We start from the raw sequence: 25,230 nt of genomic DNA on the forward strand, positions 1-25,230 counted from the left end.
CAGTATTTCCATGATTTCTCTCAGAAACCAAGGAAATGAATTCACATTTTAGGGAAGTCATAGCAAGTAGTATTAAAAACTTGAATTTGCTACCCAATTAGTTTTGCAATTTAATCTTTTCATAATCCTTTTTATGAACATTACATATGCAAACAGAGGAGAATTAGAAGGGAACACAGGAAAACAGCATTTTACCGTGGTAGAATTGTTAAATATTATTTTTCGAAAATAATTTATAATAGTGTTGATAATAATGATAGCCAATATTTTGAGTGATGATTTTGTTAGTCACTGTTTTAAGTACTTTCCATGCATTGAATCCACATGTATTATCACTTAACAATGCAGGAAGCTGAGACCTAGAGAACAAAGCATACGTGCAAAAGGGTAAAGGTAATAAGGAGGAAAATACAAAAAAGAAGACCATAGCTATAGATAAAAAGGTCTTTTGTAATTTAAAAATATTTCAGCTTTGTCAAGGTTATAATTGTCAAAAAATACTGTAATACATTTAAAATGTGCATTGTGATAAACTGATATACATACACATTGAGAAAGGATTTCCCTTAACTAGTTAATTAACACCTCTATCACCTCACATATTTAGCTTTTTTTGTGTGTGGAAACATTGAAGTATTACTCTCTTAACAGATTTCAGTTATACAATACAGTGTATCAACTGTCATAGCCATATTATATAGTATATCTTCAGACACTGGTCATGTTATTACTAAAAGTTTGTACTCTTTTAGCAACCTCTCCCTATCTCACCTACACTACAGCCCCTGGCAACCATTATTCTATTCCCTGGTTATATGAGTTATATGAGTTTGACCTTTTTTATTAGATTCCACATATAAATTTTACCATGCAGTATTTACTTTTTACTCTATCTTAGTTCGCTTAGCATAATGCTAAGATTCATCTATGTTGCCACAAATGGCAAGATATCTTTCTTCCAAGGTTGAATAATAGTCATATATTCATATATATATATTCATTTATTCTTATATTCATTCACACACACACACACATATATATATATATATCACATATTTTTGATCCAGTCATCTGTCAATGGATACTTAGGTTGTTTCCATGTCTTGGCTATTGCAAATAATGCTGCAATGAACATGAGAGTACAAAAGTCTCTTCAAAGTTCTGTGTTTACTTCCTTTGGATCTATATGCAGATGTGGTATTGCTGGATCCTATTTTAGTGCTGTTTTTAATATTTTGAGGAACTTTGATACTGTTTTCTATGGTGGTTACACAACATTACATTCCTACCTTCCCACTGATAATACACAAGATCCCTCTTCTCCATATCCATGCCAAGAATTCTATCGCTTGTTAGTCTAATGATAGCCATTTTAACAGATGTGAGGGCATATTTTATTGTGGTTTGATTTGTGTTTCTCTGATGATTATTGATGTTGAGCACCTTTACATGTTCCTGTTTATCATTTATATGTCATTTTTGGAAAATGTCTATTCAGTTGTTCTGCATTTTTTGTTTTGTTTTGTTTATTTATTTATTTATTTTCATTTCCCCAAGACATTATTTTTTTTTCCTACTATGGCCAACAAGCACATGAAAAAATGCTCAACATCCCTGATTATAAGAGAAATGCAAATCAAAACCACCATGAGATACCACCTCACACCAGTCAGAATGGCCATTGTTAATAAGTCCAGAAATAACAAATGCTGGAGGGGGTGTGGAGAAAAGGGAACCCTCCTGCATTATTGGTGGGAATATACGCTGGTACAGCCACTATGGAGAACAGTATGGAGGTACCTTAGAAAACCATACATAGAACCACCATATGACCCAGCAATCCCATTCTTGCTCTGCACATTTTTGAATTAGATAGTTTGGTTTTTAGTTATTGAGTTGTGTGAGTAATTTATATATTTTGGATATTAACCTTTATCAGAGATATAATTTATAAATATTTTCTCTCATTCCATAGTTTGTCTTTATATTTGGTTGATGGTTTCCTTTGCTGTGCAGATATAGTTCCATTCTTTAATTTTGCTTCTGTTGCTTTTGCTTTTGGTGTCAGATGTGAATAGTCATTGTCAAAACTGATATAAAGAGCTTTCTGTTATGTTTTCTTCTAGGAGTTTTCTAGTTTTACAAGTCTTTAGCTCTATAAACCATTTTGATTTTAATTGTCTTATAATTTTATGTGACAGTTATACCTCATTTGAGTTGAGAAAAAGAGAACCAATATTTTTTCATTATCAATATTTATAGTTATGTACCTATTTTATCTACTAGAGTCTGAACCATTTATATTCACCATTGCATTTAATCAAATAACCAAATTTGTCTTGTCCTGGAGAAAAGAATATCTAGCAAATGCAAAACTAAATCTTTTTAGCCATATTTTTCAGTAAACATTTTTTATCACTGTAACAATTTTTTTGGTTATTGAAGTATAACTTGGACACCATAAAACTCATCCCTTTTAAATATACACTTTCAAGATGTTTAGTAAACTTACCAGATGGTGCAATTTTCATCATAATCCATCACTGTGACAAATTTAAAGGTGATAAAATAAGCATACATATCTCACATAAAACATTTGAATAAATTATTTTTTTTTCTGTTTTTTTTTTTTTTTTATTATTATTTTCCCACTGTACAGCAAGGGGGTCAGGTCATCCTTAGATGTATACATTGCAGTTTGAATAAATCATTAATGTCATTCCATAATACATAAGAAGAAGACACAACTGATATCAAAACCACTTTTACTGATAAATATTTCCTTACTTAGGTTTTGTCAAGGAATGTAAAGTTTATTTATCACTTAATGTAGTATAGTCCAAAAAATCTCAAAACTGACTAAAAGTCTGAAAATATAATTTGACATTAAAACTACATGATTTTTAAGTATTATCAAAATACGGCAGTGAAAAAAGGTTAATTTAATGGGCATCCATTGTTAAAATGAACTTACAATTTGTGGTAATAGTAATTTCTTGCTTAACCCAAATAAAGTTGAAAAATTAAACATTTTTTAAACTGATATATCAAAACCACAACTTGTATTAATTAAAATATTATATTAATACTATTCTATTTTTACAAAATGGTTAAATCAGGAAGAAGATAACATAAAATCCCTCTAGTTTTTCCACCAAATCATCAATTTATCAAACTATTCTGTAAACAGGTTTGTCAATATTTTATTTATTGATTTATTTTTATTTTTTATCTTTTGAAGGCTATACCTAGGGCACCATGGAAATTTGAGGCTAGGGTTCGAATCTGAGACCTAGCCACAGCCTACACCACAGCCACAGCAACTGTGGGATCCAAGGCACATCTGAGACCTGCACCACACCTCAAGGGCAACGCTGGATCCTGAGCAAGGTCAGGGATCGAACCTGCATTCCCATGGATACTAGTCATATTGGTTTCCACTGAGCCACAACTGGACCTCCAGGTTTTAATATAATATATTAAATTTTAAGATTTTAATGTAGCTCTGGATTACCCTTGAATCTTGAAGTTATGACATAAACTCAAGTGGCTTTCCTTTCTTTTTCTATTTCTTTTACAGGGTTGTCTTAAAAAAAAAGATTTTAGAAAGTCAACAAATATAAAAAACAAACTCAGTTTAAATATTTAAATATTTGTTTTGAAAATTAGTAGCTATTTAGATTAGATGTTTAGATTATATATTATATATGTAATCACACAATATGTTTTATTTTATGATTAATTAATCACCAAGCCTACTCAAAAGTGTGGGAATAAAAGAAGAGGAAAGACCAAAAGCAAAAGATAAATGGAGCTGGTTTCACCCAGAAATGAAGTTATCACTGTGCAAGGCAAATTATCATTCATCTGCAATATGGAAGAAAAGTTTACATGCAGAAAAACCCATATTAACATCCACCCTCAAATAAACTAACTCCGCATTTTTATTACTTTCTTTTAAACAGTCAATTATCTGTTAAATATATTTACAGAGTAAGAAAAAACTTTTATATTTACTCTCATATTTACTATCTGTTGATTTCAGGCTTCTTTGTGCAGATAAAATTTCCCCATTGATAGCTTTTTCCTTTTGCCTAAAGGACTGACTTTATTACTGACTTATAGTAGTAATTCATCAGCTTTTATATGTCAGAGGAAGTCTTTATTTCTCCTCCTTTTGAAATATCTATTGACTGGGCTTAGAAGTATAGTTTGACAATATTTTCTTTATATAGCTTATTCTCAGAGTTTGTAGAAGTTACTTGATCAGTAGTTTATACTTTTTGTAAAGTTTAGAAATTTTTCAGTAATTATTTTTCCAAACACCGCCCCTATACCCCCAGCCCCACTTCTTTAGTCTCTCCAGTTATGGCTGTATTAGGTCAATTGTAGTTTGCTAATTTTTTTTTAATTTGTTTCATTTTTTTTAAACTTTTTATTTTGAAATAATTATAGAGTCACAGGAAGTAAAAGGGAAATACTCAGGGAGCTTTAGTGACCCCTTCCTAACTTTGCATAACTTTTATATTGATAATCAAAAATCAAGCCTGAGGAATTGCTATTGTGTAATTCAGAGAGATCATTGATATCTTACAGTATGCATTCTCTTATTTGTGTGTATATGTGTCTGTATATAGTTACACTCAGTTTATCAGTGCATAGCTTCATATAACCACCACTGCAATCGAGATATAGAACTGACTACCCCTTTATAACTCTACTCCTTGCCCTGCTCTGAATCTCTAGCCCCAACAACAACTAATATGTTTTTCTCCATCTATATAATTTTTTTCCTTTAATAAATGTTCTATAAATTATATCACACAGTATGTAAACTTTTGAGATTAGTTTTTGTTTCACTCAGAATAATTCCTTTGATTTTTTTTTTTATCCAAGTTGTTTCATGTGTTGATAGTTTCTCTGTCTTTACTGCTGTGAGGTATTTCATGACATGGGTGCAGCACGGTGTGCAACCCTTCACCCACTGAGGGACATTTGGTTACTTCAGTTTGGGGCTACTACACATGAAGCTGCTATGAACATTTGTGTACAGTCTTTCTTTTGTACACAGGTTTTCATTTATGTATGGTGTATGTTCAACAGTCTGTTTTTCGTTGTGTATAGTTTATCAGTTTTTTTCAAGCTCAATAATCATTGCTCCTGCAGCATGCAACCTTCTGTTAATCCCATCCAGTGTATTTTTCATTTTAGACATATTTTTCATCTCTAGATGATTAATTTGGGTCTTTTAAAAGTATGTTCCTTATCCCTGTTAATATTCTCAGTATTTTATTATCTTCTTACCTATGTGATATTAGTAATAATAACTATTTTAATGTCTTTGTCAATGGAATCTATCATCTGTTATTTCTTTCTCTGTTTCTGTTGATTTTTTTTTTCTGTATCTTAAATCTGGTAATTTTTGTTTAAATTGAATGACAAAAATTGTGAATTTGATTGTGTTGGGCACTAGATATTTTATATTCCTATAAACATGCTTGAGGTTTATTCTTTGGTGTAGTTAAATATCCTGGCAACAGCTGATTTTTTTAAGAGTATATGTGAGTCAGGGTTCAGCCAGAGAAGCAGTAGAACCATTAGGATGAAGGATTAATATACACATAGGAAATTAAGGAACTGGCTTGTTCAGTTATCTGTGACTTTAAGTGATTTCTATAAGGCTATTTCTGTATATAACCCTGGAGCTCAATGTCCACAGGGTAGGCAGTCTGATGAGAGGCTTAGGAGTAGCCTGGAACCCCATGAACTGGAACCTCAAAAGGAATGACTAAAATCCATGCCCTTTTTCTTTGCCTCTGATCTAGTTAAGAAAGGTATCCTACACAAGTCAGTGCCCTTTATGTAAATAAACATACCTGGCCTAGGAGCTGAGAAACTGGATGAATGAAGATCCAGAGAGAAGATGAGCTATGGCAGGCCCAGCTTCTACTCTGGGCAAAGGAAGTGAGTTAGCAGATCAACAACAATATGTGTGTTTGTGACAGAATGGCTGCTCCCTTACTTGAGCCCTTCAACTCTCCCAGGAGAATTACCCTTGGACGTTTACCCCACAGGAAACCTACTAGAAAGGGAATTCTGGGAAATGTCGTTAGAATTTCCAGAAGAGCCTCGATTCAGGTCTAATTTTGTTTTGCTTACTTCTGGATACTCTTCCCAAAGTGTCATGAATTCCAAGTTTTTCAACTTTAGATGAAGGTGTGTTGTAAACTCCAGGGAAAGTTTTCCATCACCTTTTTTTTTTGGGGGGGGGGTGGGGTGGGGGGGATGCTGTTGGTTAGTTTTTCATACGGACAGGTACTGCTTACTGGTCAGCTAAAAACTCACGGGTAACGCTCTGCAGGTAGACAGAGCTCTTCCCTCAATCCATTCTCTCTGCAGTTCTCTCTTATCCAATAGTATGTCCTTAGAACTTTAGCTCTTTAGGCTCTGTGAAATCCTAACTCAGTCTGTGTAACACAACCAGACTCTGCCTGGCTTTCTCCTTCCTGTTCTATGTCCTGGAAACACTGTTCAATGAGTGGTGGAAATTGTTGCTTTTTTCATTTCCTTCTGCCATCAGGATGGTTGACCTGGTTGGCTGATGGCCAATGTCTGAAAATGATGTTTTTCATATATTTTGTCACCATTTTTTAGTTGTTTTTGAGAAAAACAGGAGATCTAGTCCTTATTATACCAGCTAGGCCGAAAGGGGTTGTCTTCTTTAGATTTTAATATTATTATGATTCACCATTCTCTAGAGGGCATAATCTTCCAGAGCTTTTTTTAACCAAGAAACTATTATTCTTTCTGTACCCCCACCCCATCGATAGGTCCTGAACTGCAAGCATTGGCTATAGAGCTAGTAAAACTTCTGAAAACAACACTCTACTTTTCAGTTTTGTACTGTTGCTTCTCACCCTGCACTGTTGTAGAATTGATCTTTCTTGAGGGGAATTATGGTGAAATTGGATGTTGCTGAAATATCCAGTTATCTTTTCTCCATGAAATCATCAAGCTCACAGCTGGCTTCCCTATCCAATGACAGTTGCCCTCCTTCTTTACAGAAGATTTCAACATCTTGTCTTTTCCATTAATCTTCGCATGGGCCCAGTGAAAAAAATGCCTGCTAATCATAAATCTCCTCTCTGATGTTTTGTACTCCAAATAATCACAGCTTCTTTTGTTTTTGTTGGCCCATCAGTTTTCAAAAATATTTAAAGTATTTTAAAATACAAACTAAAGTGGTCTAATAGTAGCACTTTTCTGCCACAACTATTCCATTTACCCAAAAGTAGAAGTCAGCTGTTACGCTGTTACTTTTTAAATGATGTTTTTCTGATATTTTATATTTATACACAGACATATACACCTATAATGGTATTTCGGTTACATTTATAATTATAATTTAAAATTTATTTTGTTATAACTATAGTTTTAAGCAACACATTTAAAATTGTGTTACTGGGTCATCTACACATATCTTGTGGCACCTTCATATTATTTTTCTACACCATAGACATGGCAACACTGAATCTGAGTCACATCTGTGACCAGTGCTGCAGCTTGAAGCAATGCCATGTTCTCAGCCTGCTCAAAGAGGACAGTGATAGAATCTGATCCTCAAGAGACAAGCCGAGTCCTTCACACACTGAGCCACAATAATAACTCCTTGAAATTCTTAAATAAACTTTGTTTTTATATTTGGTTTATAGCATATATTTTTTAAAATAATGTGATTCTCCTTTCTAGTAATGTAAATTAAGACAGGCATTTATTGACAAACTACTCAGATCTAGAGGCTAGGCAAAGAATGCTTATATTTGTTCTATCTCTGAGGCTTCAAAATAATTATTTATTCCTGCTGAATACAACATAATTAGATTAAGTTCTTATAAATAAAGCATGAGTTGTGGTTGTATTATAGAACAGATTAGTCTATGATGCCTCCTATTCAGATATTAAATAAACTTTATTTTCAAATTTGAAAGGAATTACAAAAATTGTTCTTCAATGTTAGAACTGCATAGACCATATGCAAAAAGTTATGAGATGGTTCAGGCTTAAAATATACATTTCAATACCCCAAATTGGATGAGTATTGCAGATTCATGATACAACAGATTTACTCTTTGAAAGGGTGAATTTGGATAGAGGAACAAATATACTGGAGTTATGAAGAGGTGGGAAGACTGGAGTCCTATTCCTAGTATTTTCTTTTATGTGTTCTAGGGAGGTCTCTTAGTTCTTGCGAGCATCTGTAATAACTATAAAATGATTCTGACCCATGCTTTGTCTGACTCACAAGCTGTTGTGAAAAGCAAATCAGAGAAAAGATATGAAAGCAATTTATAAACATAAAAAATATATGTAATTATATTTATTCAGGAAGCTGAGTTTTGCAGACTTAGGTTTCTTTTAAGTGCAGTGCTTTTTAAGTTCTCATTTAGATAAGAACATTAGGAACAGCATGCTTTGTTATTTAATGTTTTAGTTGGGGGTAGGATGGATAGAAGGCATTTTTTTCCACACGAGTGGTTGAGAAAAATTAAGCATTCACTTTTAGACATAAAATTTAGCAATGTTCTTGGCTTATTTTAAACCTCCAATAATATTAATGCCATAGATTTTAAAGTGTGTTGTGTAGCCAATTTTGTTTTAGGGGCATTTTGAGCCAGAGATTGACTTTGAGAAGAGCCTAGGGGTATGCCTGTATCTGGAGTAATCCTTGGGAGTGAAAAATATGTGTTGGTACTTTTCTCCAAAGTCAGTTTTCAGTCTGCTAATGATGGATAGGAAAAACCCTCAAAACTCTATATTCTTAGTTTTCTTTCAGTTTGTATGGGTATAGCCTCAAATATTTTGATATAGAATGAATGCACGTTTTTTCATGCTGGGTACTATGACTTGAATCTCATAAGACAGGGCATGATAACATGACATGCTTCTCAATACCTTTGATCCCATTTGATAAAGAACAAATCTTCAATTTCCTGTATTTCTAATAAAAATACAGCTGACTCTGCACCAGAGATTCAGAATCCCAAAGATAAGACAGCTAGGGGAAAGCTCTCCAGCAGACTCAGCTGTTACATCTGTGTAGTGAGGAAAAGGATATATGAAAGCAACAGAGCTTACCCCCATTACTTAAGGTGAATAACTCAGATGAATGTCATAATCAGAAAGAACTAAAACTTTAGCTGAGACACCATTTTTAAAACATATTATTTTTTCTTTTTCAATATCCAAGTTTACTCTGGGTACCTACACTCTCAGCTGCTATATGTATAAATGGTTTGTAAAACTGGTTAAGAGTTGAGGTTCTGGTGTCAACAAATATAGTCCATAATTAGACTCTGCCAACTCCTTGTTTAGGTATCTTAAAGTAAGACTCAGTTTCTGTATGTCTCAAGGAGTAGAAAATGATGGCTACCTCACAGAGTTAATAAAATTGAGACTATATGTGTCAAGTGATACATTTTAATGTGTGGCAGGGCCTGAATTATGCATATTAATAATAATTATACACATTATTCATATGACAACACTAAGTATTAAAAAGACAAAATCTATTTGGTCTCACTGTTGTGTGGCATTGACAAATACATTTTATTTGTTTTCAGGTTTGTGGGACTTATACTGAATTTTTCAGAAACTGCTGATTGGCTAGTGTGTGCAGTACAACAGATTTTTTTGAGCATTTGTAGTCTCACTCACGGAGACTCCAAATAGTGCACTATTAAAAATCCTAGTGACAACTAGGATTCTCCCTCATTGCCATGGTGACCTAGACATTCTCTAAAATGTGCAAGAAATTAACTAAAAATCTCAGCATTTAAAAAGCCCAAGTACTGGCTTCAAATAAAAGGTTTTGAGTTAAAAATGCTGTAAGTGGACAATGCTCATTGTTCAAATCAACCTTGCCTTTTACCTCACTACTAAATTTCTTCAAATAATACCTACTATTTTCAGGGCAAACTAAATGGACCACTGTATGATTGAACCTTATAGTCAGGTTAAATTCTAAATGAAAAAAAAAAAAAAGGCAGCTGTACTCTAATATTTTAATTCTCTTCATTCTCTGCCTCTAGATTGAAAAATGAATTTATGGACCAAGAAATTTATAAGTTCACATTGTATCAGCATAAGATTGTCCTCATACAAGCCCATTCTTACTTTAAAAATGACAATGAAATAAACAATTTGTCAAGGTCACTTACTAGGAAAAAAAAGGAGAGATTCTATAATGAAGATGATGTGTTTAAATTATACATTCATTAAAAACTAGTTAGATGAACACAGTGTTAAATTTCAAATGCTGCAAATATATGTCCCTCTCCAATAGCTCTTCTGAGCTCTGGAAAAATATAACTAGGTCCAAATTGTCTGTCTCTGAAAAGATACTCTGTAGGCACTTAGAATATAATTGTTGTGAAATAATACTACCCTCAAACTTACATATGTGTTTTTTTTCCCTCTTGAAATTCTGTCAGATAGTATTAACACTTAATTTAGTCACCTATGGCAAATAAATCATTGATGTTGATACTCTCTTCTCCATATCAATAGATGACTCAATTCTAGCCATTACACCTTTGAAAAATCTTGAATGTGTTCCATCTTTGTTGTCCTCATTTGTACTATTCCAATTACTCTTCATGAATCATTCCCATACTTCACGTTGCAACTTATTTTCTAATTGTTTTCATTACTCCTGCCTGCTAAGTATTATACATATATTTCTACTGTGTATTATTTTCTATATGCATAACTGTTTTTGATAATTCATTTGAAATATTAAATGGTTCTACCACTAGTCTATGCCCAACAGAGAGAACAGTGAAAATGAATTCACTGTCTTTACTGAGCTTCTGTTCTGGTGGAGACACTAAGAACAACTACTCCCTTCTAAGTAAGATGATTTCAGATAATGATGGTGATAGTGACAAACAATGAAAAAATTAAACTTGGGCGATGGGATATTTTGACTGTTGTCAGGAGAACATAAAGAAGGCTTCTACAGGAAGGTGATTTGTTTTTTCACTGAAATCTGTATGATAAAGGGGAAGTCATGCAAAAGTGTTGGTGAACAATTACAGTGGCCCAGGGACAGAATAAACTTGGCATGTTCAGAGACTAGAGACAGAGAGAGTGAAATGTGTAGAAAATAGTGGAAGGTGTGGAGAGTGAGGAGGGCAGAGAGGAGCAGAGACTGCATACTTTCATTCTTGAAAGACCACATAAGTAGTTCAGACTTTGTTATAAATGTAGCAATAAACCTTTCTATTGTATATCCTTAAGCCATAGAAATATATGATTTGACCTATGATTTATCAGAATTATCTTGTTTCATGGAAAAAGGACTGAATGGGATATTGGAGAAATTTTGAAAACATAAAGTACTTGGAGTTTCATTGAGTTTCTGGAATATGTGAGAAGTCTAGGAAAATAGTGAATATATTTCAATAAAATATTTGCCTATGGAATGGATTAGCAATGAGATCCTGCTGTGTAGTGCTGGGAACTATGTCTAGTCACTTATGATGGAGCATGATAATGTGAGAAAATTGAATGTGTGCATGTAGGAAAAAAAAAGCATATTGGGGAAATAACAATTAAAAACATTTGAGTTCCCATCGTGGCACAGTGGAAATGAGTCCGACTAGGAACCCTGAGGTTGCGGGTTCAATCCCTGGCCTCACTCAGTGGGTTAAGGATCCAGCATTGCAGTGAGCTGTGGTGTAGTTCGCAGACACGGCTCAAATCTGGTGTTGCTGTGGCTCTGGAGTAGGCCAGCAGCAGCAGCTGTGATTAGACCGCTAGCCTGGGAATCTCCATATGCCGCGGGTGCAGCCCTATAAAGACAAAAAAAAAAAGTTAAAAGACATAAAAATAAAAATTAATAATATTTATCATTTTCTTTTAGAGCCACACCCAGGGCATATGGAAGTTCCCAGTCTAGGGATCCAATAGGAGCTGCAGCTGCTAGTCTGTGCCACCGCCACATCAATGTTGGATCTGAGCCATGTCTGCAACCTACACCACAGATCACGGCAACCCCAGATCCTTAACCCACTCAGCGAGACCAGGGATTGAACCCACATCCTCATGAATAGTAGTTGGATTTGTTACCACTGAGAAACTCCTGCAGCCACTTGCTTACATGCACAGTAGTCAATTCTCATAGTGATCTTCTGAAACAAGTCATATTACCATGTTAGGTTGATGAAATAGAGCTCAATGGGGTTAATAACTAAATGTAAACACACAACTGGTAAGTGCTAAAATCTGAGCTTGAGGCAAGATTTGTCAGGTTTCAGAGCCCATCCTTCTAATACTAAATATGAGTCCTTCTATCTAGTTGGGTGCTAATGGAACTGGTGAATGGAGATACATTTTATCAGGTTTGAATTACATCAGGAGATGTACTTTTTCACAGAAAATGGTAGATTAAAATTTGGACATCTTCATTTATGTTGCTACAAGGACAAAAAAATGAAAAAATGGTGTATTTGTTAGAAGTATGAGATGACTGGAATTCCATGTGGTTAAGTACTAGGTCAAAAGTCATTCAGAACAATATAAGAGCAAATATTTTATTTTGGTGTGGCTCCAGGTCCATATTCATTTTTTATCCTAACGCATCAGCTTGGTCACTAGTCTCACTGGGAGGAGTCCTTGCCTTCACCCTTGATCCAGCCAGATAATTCCTTTTTCTTTTATCTCAGTTATTCAAACAAGCTGCTAATAAAGTATTAATCTCATTATGTTTCAACTATTTGCTTAGTGTTTCTTTCTAAATATTTGTAAATCTATAGAATTTGAGGGCAATAATATGTACTTTAATATATACACCACAGGCTCCCAGTCTGTATTTATAAAAGGAATTGATTGATGAAAGAGTTAAAAATACGGTAATCAGGAAAGTGGGCTATTTTATAGAAACTTTTTTTTAAAATGGCACCATTATGCCTTCCTGTTCAAAGGACACAGGTTGAACTATATGAATTCACAGCTCTGCCCACATGTATGTAAGCTTTGCCCTGTAGAAAGAAAATATCTTATGTCTTTAGAAGTCTGTGCTGAAGTTCAGCCTATGCCATTCAACATCACAGCAGGAATATCACAGCCCATCACTTCTAAAAGTTAATGTACCATCCTGCACAAGATCCTCTCTAGACTAATATAGCCAAAGGTTAAATGACATTAATGCAGAAGTTCATGACTGCATAATGTAGTTTATAATCCCGAGGACACATTGTAACAGCAACAACCATTCTTCTCATATTTTCATTGTATTTTAGATATAAAAATTGCTCTTGTGGAAAATTGTCATTTCCCAAAGGTACAATTCTTTCTGATGAGGCTACATTGGGCACAGAATAGCTGAAACATGAGTAAGGAACAAAACAGTAGATAAAGAAAGCAACTGAAATCTAAACAGTTAAATTCTCACAATTGGCTTTCTGATGTCCTGTTTCCTCTACAAAATAGAGAATGTGAAACTCTCTGTGTTATTTTTTTCCTATGTTCCTATGAGTTCACCCTGTGTTTGCGTATTTTATCCCCTGATATTTTTTTCTGGTTACCATCTTCCATTTTACTGATGATAGCAGATATTAAGTATCTCTTAAATGATCCTGTACTTCAGTGACTCTATGACTTTGTTGATACTTAAATCTTAGAGATATATATGAGGTGCTCCAAACACCTGAAGCTTATTATTCATGACTAGGGCATCTATTTAAGTTCCTATGTACGTGCCTATTGTAAGGAAATAGGCTAGATTTGTAAAGTCTTCAAGGGAACTCTATAGCATATTATAAATATTATAAATCCTATATTACAACCAAGATTAAGGAACGCTCTTTTTTTTTTTTTTTCTTTCTTTTTGGGGCCTCACAGGTAGCATAAGGAGGTTGCCAGGCTAGGGGTTAAATCAGAGCTGTAGATACTGGGCTGGCGCCATAGCCACATCTATGTAAGATCTGAGCTGTGTCTGTGACCTACATCACAGCTAATGGCAAGGCTGGATCCTTAACCCAGTGAGTGATTCCAGACATCTAACCATATCCTCATGGATACTAGTCAGGTTTGTAACCTGCTGAGCCGCAACGGGAACTCCCTAAGGACCTCTTTGAGATTCCATTTTTCTGGGCAATATTTGATCTTGCAGTAAGAAAGTTATTTTATTAATATTTCATGTTACCAGTCTAACAACTGATGGGGAAACAGAGTCCTTTTGCTTTAAAACAAATAATTTTACTACCGGTCACAACAGCATCACATTCCAGTTACATGCTTAATAATGGTTTTTAAAACTTAAAAAGTAAACAGTATATGCCAAGTTACATTTGGAAAATGTCTCTCCCAAATCTGTATTTTATATCCATTTGTATAATTCAAAAATCATGATTGCCAACTCAGATCATGATCAATAGTTAGAAATTATTAGTGGAGTTCCCGTCGTGGCGCAGTGGCTAACGAATCCAACTAGGAACCATGAGGTTGCATGTTCGATCCCAGCGCTTGCTCAGTGGGTTAAGGACCCGGCGTTGCCGTGAGCTATGGTGTGGGTTGCAGACACGGCTCGGATCCTGCGTTGCTGTGGCTGTGGTGCAGGCCGGCAGCTACAGCTCTGATTAGACCCCTAGCCTGGGAACCTCCATATGCCGGGAAAGCGGCCCTAGAAACGGCCAAAAGACAAAAAAAAAAAAAAGGAATCATTAGAAGCAAGAAATATAATTAAAAGAAAATTGTAAAACACCATGTCAAACTACTTAAATATTTTAGAAATACTCAAACTCTTTATTTTCTCATGAAAGTCTATTCTCATTTACTTAGTAAAATTAAACCACAGAGAATTGTGTTACATCAAGAGAACCTAAGGAGAATTCTTAGAAACATGTGACTCTAAAGTGTTTTTTTTTTTTTTAACTTTTATTGGAGTATAGTTGACTTACATTGTTGTGTTAGTGTCAAGTGTACAGCCAAGTGAATCAGTTGTACATATACATATATCCATTGTATTTTTTCTATATAGGTTTTGTCCATTATTTATTTCCTATAACACAGAGTAGATTTCCCTGTGTTATACAGTATGCCCTTGTTATCTATTTTATATACAATAGTGAGTATTTGTTATTCCCATCCTCCTAATTTATCCTTCCTTAAGTTATAAACCCAAGGTTTACTTAATTTAATGACAATAGGGAACAAAAGAGATGGATTTTTCAAATAATTACCTTTGGTCATCATCTTTTTTTTTTTTTTTTTTCCTCATCTTTTTAAGGCCACGCTCAAGGCATATAGAGTTTCCCAGGCTAGGGGTCGAATTGGAACTGTAGCCACAGCCACGGCAATGTCAGATCTAAGTTGCATCTGTGACCTACATACACCACAGCTCATGGCAACACCAGATCCTTAACCCACCGAGCAAGGCGAGGGATCAAACCTGTGTCCTCATGGATACTAGTCAGATTCGTTTCCACTGAGCCAGGATGGGAACTTCTGGTCATAATTTTTTTTAAGTTAAATAAAGGTGGCTGGAATTGTTGATATGAATGCTCTTTTTAAGCACTGAAATTCTATAATTGTACTATATGAACTGAAAATTAGGAAAAAAAATCTAAATGAATAATTTCAATAGATATCAATACTACATTTTTAAACAATTTCAGATTTTGCAATGATAAGAACCCACTAATATGAATCCCATGTCATGATTTTTAATCACCGTTCCAGCATTTACTACCCACATTAGATGATTCCATTGGCAAGTAACAGGAATTCTGGTGATGAAATAAGGATGCCTATTATTTCACAGTCCAGAGGTAAGCTATTATAAGGCAAATTAATATGGTGACTCGAATATGCAAGGGTCTGATCAATGTCTGGGTAATTCTCTTGGCATGTCTCCTATTCGCTGCTTCAGTAAAGTAAATTCCAGCATCATGTCCTCACAGATATTTAAGTGCAAAGCCTTGAAAGAGGTCTTTATCTTTGTTGTTTATAAGAGCAACAAAAAACATCCAAAGAATCTTCATCTTATTAATTTATGTTATGTCATCTCCATGATGCCCAATCAGAAGAATAGAATTAGCAAGATTAGTTTATAGTTATTAACATTTAATCCTTCAGTCTCAGGAGGGACCAATGAGACATATATCTTCCAATAACTACACAAAATTAGAGTTGTATTTTGTTGTTGTTGTTGTTTTGCCACACCTGCAGCATGATCCCTTGGGCCAGGAATCTAACCCATGCCTCAGCAGTGATCAGAGCCACTGCAATGACAATGCCGGATCCTTAACCCTCTGAGCCACAGGGGAACTCCTAGAGTTGTATTTTTTAAGCAGTAAATTTGGTCACAGGAACCTACACGATACGTAGTTGATATCCACTGAAATATTGATATGACATTAAGCATTACACAAAATATTCTCTTTTTCTTCAGTTCCCTTGCATGTTAAAAGAGAATAGTGCCTGCATTAACGGGCTTTAATTATTCTTACATGGGGTAACGTTTTTTAACATGCCTCAGAAGGATCTATTTGTGTAGAATGTATTTACATGTATGTATGCATAAATGAATTTGGACTTTTTCACTAATAGTGAATTTCCCTTCATTTGTCTTAAATTGGTAAAAAAAAATGACTCTATTGGAGAATATATAGTATTACAAACTATATGGTAATGTTCTGACTATATTTCCTCAATTTGCATTTCCTTCTATTGGCATAATATCCACCAGGTCCTTATGTATACCTAAAAGGCAAGTTTATCTATATGCCAGATCCTATCCTTGTTCGTTACTTTCAGTTTATAACTGTGATGTGAAAGCACAGGTTGCTGCCTTGCTGCAAAAATTCACTTGATCATAGTTGCATTATTATCTATGAGGACAGGTGGTTTGAAAGTGGCCTGACACTCCTGCATGCCCAGGAGAATGCACAGCGAACACTCCCTCATGTACCTGAACTGCACAGAGATCAGTGCCAACGTCAGAAAGTGACTGCTGTTGCTATTAGAAACACAATTATGAATTCCTGTCTTGCATAATAGTTGCTGTTGTAAAACTAGTACATCTAACTAGGAGTCATACATTTTATGTATTTAATTTAGCCAAGGAAAAAAATTTCATGACCTTGATAGTATCAAATCTTAAGGGATTTTGTGAAGGATTGCTGGAGTTAGAGTGAGAGATCATTAGAAATTTTTTTAGGTATTTGATTAGCTGTCATCCTAGTTGAAGAACCAAGAGATTGCTTTCAATTTGATTGTTTCTCTTTTGCCTAGATACTCTTACTTAGTAATACCTAGAGGTATTATTTAAATTCACAATTTAATATATAAATTAAATTATATAAATTATATATATAGGGGAATTAAACTGTGGTATGCAGTAAATATGACTTGGCAAGCCAATTTAAAAACATGTAAGTACATTAACCAGTGAAATGTAATTAGAAAACATGAAGTATTTAAGCTAGTTTTACTCTACCAATCCTTCTTTTAATATGATTTTCTTAAAATCCAGAGGCATGAGTGACTTTAAGATTGCAGTTTCAAAATATATAGAATACAAATTCTACAAATGTTTTGTAAAATAAAAATCCCTGTCATTAAGGTTGATGAGAACTGCTTACTATAAGCTCTGGAGAAATTCACAACATGTGTATATTAGAAAGTCTGTTTAACCTTATTCAACAGAGACATGTTCAATATTAAGGCAGCATTGCTCAAACTCACTTGACAAATTAATGCTTTTCATTCGTATCTCTTTTAACTCCCTGAAAGAGGGATTTATACCCCTATTCTCTCTAATAAGACCATTTTTGTTTTTGTCAAAATTATCAATGACCTTCAAATTATTAGATTTAATGGGCATTTTCTATGACACTAAGCCTTATTTGATACACTCACTCCTTCCTCCATGGGAAAAACAAAGTCCTTGACTTGGCTTCTGGGCCCATTCTCCTAGTTTTCTTCTTACCTACTTGGTAGCTCCTTCTCAGTCTCCTTCTTAGGTTCCGTATTTCATAGACCTCTTGGATTTGGAGTGCCTCAGGGCTCTGTAGTTGGTCTTTTTCTCTTATTTATGATTGTTAAAAATTGCATTTATCTATTGATTATTCATAGATTTCATATCACCTCCCCCCTGAAATCAAGACATGTCTGTTAAACCTTCATCTCCTCTTATTTGTCTAATTTGATATCTCTAACTCAAAATGTCTAGCTGAACTCAAAGTCTTGAACCCACAAACCTGCTCTACCTACAGATTCCTTTACTTCAGTTGTTAGCAACTTCACAGACACTAAACCTCAGGTTGTCTTTGATCTTTCTCTTCCTCTATCCCTCCCTATATTTCCCCCCCCCCCCGACTCCTATCCCCCACCCCTTCACCCAACTCCTAAGCAACTTCTATTGACTGTCTTGGTCCAAACTGACATTACTGCTTATCACTTGACTAGTTTAGTAACTTCCTAAAGATTCTTTTTTTTCACACGCGGCACATGGAAGGTCCCAGGCTAGGGGTGGAATCGGAGCTGTAGCCCCTGGCCTATACCACAGCCACAGCAGTGCAAACTTTCTAATGTTCTAAGCATATTGGCTGTCCCTTTAGCTCAGAATCCTGCATCCTGCAATAGTTCCAACATTTTATTCCGATTATAGGCCAGAATGTAGGACTGGCCGTATATGGTCTGGCCTCTTTACACCTTTATGAATTCATGTTTTATATTTCTCTCTTTTATATACTCTATTCAGTCACACTGGCTTCCTAATTATTCTTTGAACTACATATGCACACTCTACCTTAGAGTCTTTGTTGTGGCTACTTTTTCTACCTAAATATGTCCTTCCATCCATTTTTCTGCTAATTCCTTCATCTTTCTCAGGTCTGTACTAAAATTTCACCTTCTCATTATGCTCTACTTTCTCCACTCTAGTTTAAATGATAATCTGTGTCTTTACAAAAAGTGCTTTTGGTTCCAAAAGTTATTCTTCCTTATTCCCATAATACTTATCATTTGTAATATTCCACATAGTCTATTTATTATATTCATTTTTTTCTGAGCCCCATCAGAATCTAAGTTTAATGAGAGCATAAATCTTTGTTTCTCTGATTCACTGATGATATTTCAAATGCTTATAACATTTCCTAGAGAGAGGAAAGGTGGTCATTGTATATTTGCTGAATAAATTAATTAAAGTTTATTCATTATTTTAATCACTTAATGAAACTGAGAAAACTAAACATTATTTTTATATAACATTCTTATCATTATTTTTACATAACTAAACATTCTTTTTTATATAACAGTCAATGATATACTTCTCACATTATACATTAAAAAGAATCAATTAAAAACTTCTATTATTTTCAGCATCTTGATGTTTTTAACCAATAAAGACACAGTAGAGAAATGCAATACATAGTTATTATAAATTTTAATTTCAGATAATATGAAGGAAGACTTTAAAATTATGAGATTCTTATTAAAATACATGATTAAATAGAGGAAGTCAATAAATATTCTAGAATACTTTCCATTTTTTCCAGTTTTATTGAAATATAACTGACATATAACATTGTATACATTTAAAGAGTATAATGATTTGATATATTTATATATTGTGAAATAGTGACCATAGTAGGTTTTTTTTTGTTTTTTGTTTTTTTTTTTTTTGTCTTTTTGCTATTTCTTTGGGCCACTCTCGCGGCATATGGAGGTTCCCAGGCTAGGGGTCGAATCGGAGCTGTAGCCACTGGCCTACACCAGAGCCACAGCAAAGTCGGATCTGATCCGCGTCTGCAACCTACACCACAGCGCACGGCAACGCCGGATCCTTAACCCACTGAGCAAGGGCAGGGACCAAACTCGTAACCTCATGGTTCCTAGTCGGATTCATTAACCACTGTGCCACGACGGGAACTCCCATAGTAGGTTTAATTCACAACTATTACCTCACATAGAGATTTTTTTAATTACAAAAAGTTTAAGATCTACTCTCTAGTAACTTTCAAATATACAATACAGATTGTTAAATGTAGTGGCCGTGCTGTGTATCACATCCCCAGAACATATTTACAACTGGAACTTTATACTTTTTTAACCACCTTCACTCGTTTCCCTCAGCCCCAATTGTGCCTCTGGAAACCACCAATCTGCTCCTTGTTTTTATGAGTTCATTTTTTTTTAAGATTCCATATATAAGTGAAATCATAACATATACATCATAACTATTTGTTTTCCTCTGAGTTAGCATAATGCTCCCAAAGTCCATTTATGTTGTCATAAATAGCAGAATTTCCTTTTTTTATGGAAAATGTTGCATTATATATATATACATTTATGTACATGATTAAATACATGTATTCACATAATCATTTTTTCTTTGTCCATTTGCCTATTGATGGACACTTGGGTTGTTTTTGTGTCTTAACTATTGTAAATAATGCTGCAGTGAATGTGGGGGTGCCAATGTCTTGATGTTATTTATTTCACATATATACTCAGAAGTGGAATCACTGGTTTGCATTACAGTTCTATTTTTAATTTTTTGAAGTACCTTAATGTTGTTTTCCATAATAGGTGCACCAGTTTATGTTCTCCTGATAGTGAACATGGTCCCATTTAGTTCATGTTCTTGCCAACAATTGTTATTGCTTGTCTTTTTGATGATAGCCATTCCAACATGGGTAATTCTGTGTCTCTTTGTTTTGATATGCATTTCTTTGATGATTAATGACTTTGAGCACCTTTTCATGTTTCCCATTTTTATATCTTCTTTGGAAAAATATCTCTTCCAGTCCCTTCTCCATTTTTAGTTGGATTATTTAGTTTTATTTTTCCATATGATTGAATTATGTGAGTTATTTGTATTGGCTATTTACTCATCAGATATGTGGTTTGCAAATATTTTCTCTCATTCCATAGGCTGCATTTTCATTTTGTTGATTTTTTCTTTTACTGTAAAATTTTTTTTTAAATTCAGTGTAGTCACATTTATGTGTTTTTTATTTTGTTGTTTATGCTTCAGGTATCATATACCAAAAGTCATTTCTAGGACCAATAGCAAGGAACTTTTCCCTTATATTTTCTTCCAGAAGATTTATGGCTTCACATTTACCTTTAAGTTTGTGCTCTATTTCTGGGTAATTTTTGTGAGTGGCAAAGGGAGTACTCTAGTTTCCTTATTTTTCATGTGAATATCCAATTTTCTCAGCCCTATTTATAGAAAAGACTGTCTCTTTCTCACTGAGAATTCTTGGCTCCTTTGTCAAATATTAGTTAACCATTAGTTTCTCTATCCTTTATTCTGTTCCATTGATCTACATGTCTGTTTTTATGCCACTACCATACTTTTTGATTGCTGTAGCTTTATAATGTAATGTTTCATGAAAATATCAATATAAAATAAAATTAACTTCATATACATTAATGAATCCCCATAAATTAAAAAAATAATATATCTTAGAAGGAGGCTGTAATTGAGAGAATTGCCTGACATGGAAAATTAGTCATAGAAGGAAAGGTCTTTTATTTGTATGTCATCTGTTCTGAAAAAGTTGTAGAGGCCTCACTTTCCTTATTTGTTAACTGAAGGGATAGAAATGCATCAGTGGTTTAAACACCATTTAGGAAAGTCTTAGCTGATACTTAAGAGGCAATCTAAATCAATTATACCAAAGAGAGATGAAATGCATAATCGACCAGATGGGAGAGTGATATAGCTTCCTCTTCCATAACTTCACCCTAAGACATTATGCTTTTTTTATATAATTAGGCAGGTTTGGTGTGAAATTTTCTTAAAGGAGACTTCTACTGCTAAATTTTAAAATTTAGACTCTGCTGGATTTTTAACGCTTAAAATACCTTGTGACTCCAACATTTTTCAGTGGTTTGATTTACTGAGTGCCCACAGTGTAAATTATGCTAAATGAAATAGAAAGGAAGAGTTATATGTTCTCTGAGTGAAGAAATCGCCTCCTGCTTTCTTGCAGAGTTTGACATTAAAAGTAGAGAGTATTTAGTTATATTTTCATTGAAGAGTACAGAAGGGAAAAGACAACCATTTACAACCTGAAAGAAAAGCTGTATTCTCTTGTTTTAGTAATCAATCTTTTCCTAGAAAGAGAGTAAAAGCAGAGAGCTAATCTTAAACAGAGTTTAAGGACATAGGATTTTCAAGGATTGGCAGGCTTTGAGAAGTGGTGCCCTTTAGGGATCTGTTGGATTTCAGCTGTGAAAGCATGTTATTTAGTGGAGATCTTTCTGATTGGCTGATGTTTAGAAGCCTGGACAATGGAAAAAGGCTGTTGCTGCTTGACTGATTCTAGTGTGCTGCTGAAGGAAGTTGTCATTGATCAAATATGATGGCCTTAAAACTGACTCAGATGGTTACTTATTGCTATGACCAAGAACAATCAGTCTTTTCCTAGGAAGAGAGGAACTTATTATTCTCAAGAGAAATAGAAAACATGTGTTTCCTCTCCACCTTCAGCGTGTGCCCAGGTCATGTTTCCTTACATTCTCTCTTTTTATTAAAACCCCAACCAAAAAACTGGTAGACTTGTGGCCAAAAGTAAAAGCACAGTAATGTATGAATGGAGAAAAGGAGCTAGTATGCTGCTAGGCAGCAGATTATTTTTCTTCTTCGAATATGGGGGATATGAATGGAGTATCCCAAGGAAAAAACATAGCTCATGCCGAAAAAAATGGTCATATTTTCAAAAAACTAAATAAAATAATCTGCAAACATGACATAGCTTTAGTGCTTGTCATAATATAAAGCTTTGGGTGTGAGTGTCAGAAATGCTCAAAGAAAGGAAAGCAATGTGAAAAAGATAATAAAATTGAGATCTCATTTTGGATATTATATGCAGAATTTTAACATTGGATAAAAATTATGTTGGCTAAATACAATAATAATTATATTGCATCAAAATGGCTTTAGGACACAGATAAACATGTAAACACATATAGCACCCATTAGTAATTCACTAAGGAGTATAGATATCTTTAGAGAATGTATTCATATTTAATTTCATCATGCAGGGCCAGTTAACCACAAATGTTATTGATGTAACTTTTGATTTTTTACATAGAGGATTACATAGTCTTGATTTATTGACCATCAAATTCCTATTACAATTTGTTTCTCTAGCAAAATAGATACTTCCCTTCAAAAAAAGTCCATAAGAAGTATTTTCAGTCTAGTTTTTTTTTTGCTTCTTTTTTTTTCACTTTAGTGTTTTTAAAAACATTCTTCACTATTTGTATGATTAAGGGATTTTTATTATTTTGTAATTCAAAAGATCTTCCAGAAAACACACACACATATATACATATGTATCTATATAACACATATGTGTATGTACATACAAATAGATGTGTGTCCCTATACATGTATGCACACATATACAACATTTTATAAATGAACATATGAAGAAAAATTTGCTTAGAAAAACTAGGTTTTCAGGAATTATACATTTATGTTATACATTTTACCAGTTTGGGACTCCTCAATATTATACCAACCTTATCTATATACTTTCTTGTAGTTTTCTAATGATTTTTAACATTTATTATATTACATGACATTATGCACTGGACACATATTTAAGGGCATATAATAATAATTAATTTCTGTTTTCTCCATTATAATTATAAAATATTTGCCTTATTTTTTCTTATTATAAAAATGTGACAATCAATAAATAAATAGATTTAATTCAAGTCAATCTTAAATCAATAAAATGGACAAATGAAATGAACAAATTTTATATTAAAGGTAGCCAATTAAGCATAGTACTTAAGCATATGGGCTCTGCAGTCAGGTTACTTGGCTTGAAATCCCAGGTTCACACTTATTTGCTATGGTATATTGGGCAAGTCGCTTTATATTTCCAAACATTCATTTACTGAATTATCCAACAGAGATGATGCTAGCACCTGCATCAGAAGATTTTGATGACTGTTAAATGGGAAGATTAACATAAAACACATAACAAACTACTTCCACATAGCAGGCAATCAATAAATTGTTACTTGTTTAAAGATACACAAATGCAGTTGTGTTTACTCATATTTCAATTACATAAAAATTAATTAAATGTAGTTTTCTCCCTATCCAATGGGCAGAAACCTAAAAGTTTGAAAAGTGTGCCGAAAAACGAAGACAGAGATTGTTGGTCAAAGTATAAGTGGGCTAAATGCAAAATAATTCATTTCACTCAAACAGCAGAAAAGAATTTACTAAGAGGTTACTGAATATCACACTAAATTGCTGAAAATGTTGAGGCTAGTCATCATCGGAACCATAAGCAGAACATGTCATAAAGTCAGCCTAGCGAGAACATCACTGCTCAGATTTCTGAGCACTGGAGTTAGCTGTCTTAATATTAGGGACACTAGACACATCATCTCTGCTGGAAATGTGACAGTGCTGTCAAATATTATGGACCTAATGCTGCCCTATAGCCTTGTTGTTGCTGTGACTCCCATTTCTTCACTATTTTCTGCATTTTTGCATCACTTATTCTTGTTTCAAAGCCCAGGATAGTTCACAAACTCTCATGCCAGTCTCATGGAAAGCTCCTTCAATGGGAGATTCATTCAGTTGCACCAAGCATTAACTCTCATCCTCCCCTATTTGCTTATCAACAGAAAGCAAACAGGCCAAGAAGAAAGAAGTCAATTGCTTTCAGTGGTATCATAAGGTTGGAACACAGCATTGAAGTTCAGAGTTTCAAAGGTAAGCAAAAGCTAAGGGGTCTAGGTTCTGAAGAAAAGAGAACAAGGGTATAGCTCAATATTTTGTACCACTAACCTTCTCAAGGCATTTTCATATTCTTTATTTCCATGAACTAAGAGGCCAGGAAGGCACATAGAAATCTGAAGCTGAATCATAAATACTAAGGGGAATCTTTGGTTGTCTTAATGGTATTTGGGTTTTAAAAGGTGGCATAAAGGGCATGCCTAGTATGAATAGCTGTAGTACATATATGAGGTTTGCAGCTGATTCCCTAGAGAACTATGTATTACCAATAAAAACAAACCATAAATAGGCCAGTCACTATGAACTCTGACTGCCGGTACACCTATTATAATTGCCAGATGAAAATGAAATCCTTTCTGGGGGAAAGATAAAACTACATCTCTAAAATGATTCATATACAGAGAATACCATTCCATATAAAGTTACCAGACACATCTAAATACAGT

The sequence above is a fragment of the Sus scrofa genome, chromosome 10 (assembly GCF_000003025.6).
Source record: "Sus scrofa isolate TJ Tabasco breed Duroc chromosome 10, Sscrofa11.1, whole genome shotgun sequence".
NCBI lineage: Eukaryota > Metazoa > Chordata > Mammalia > Artiodactyla > Suidae > Sus > Sus scrofa.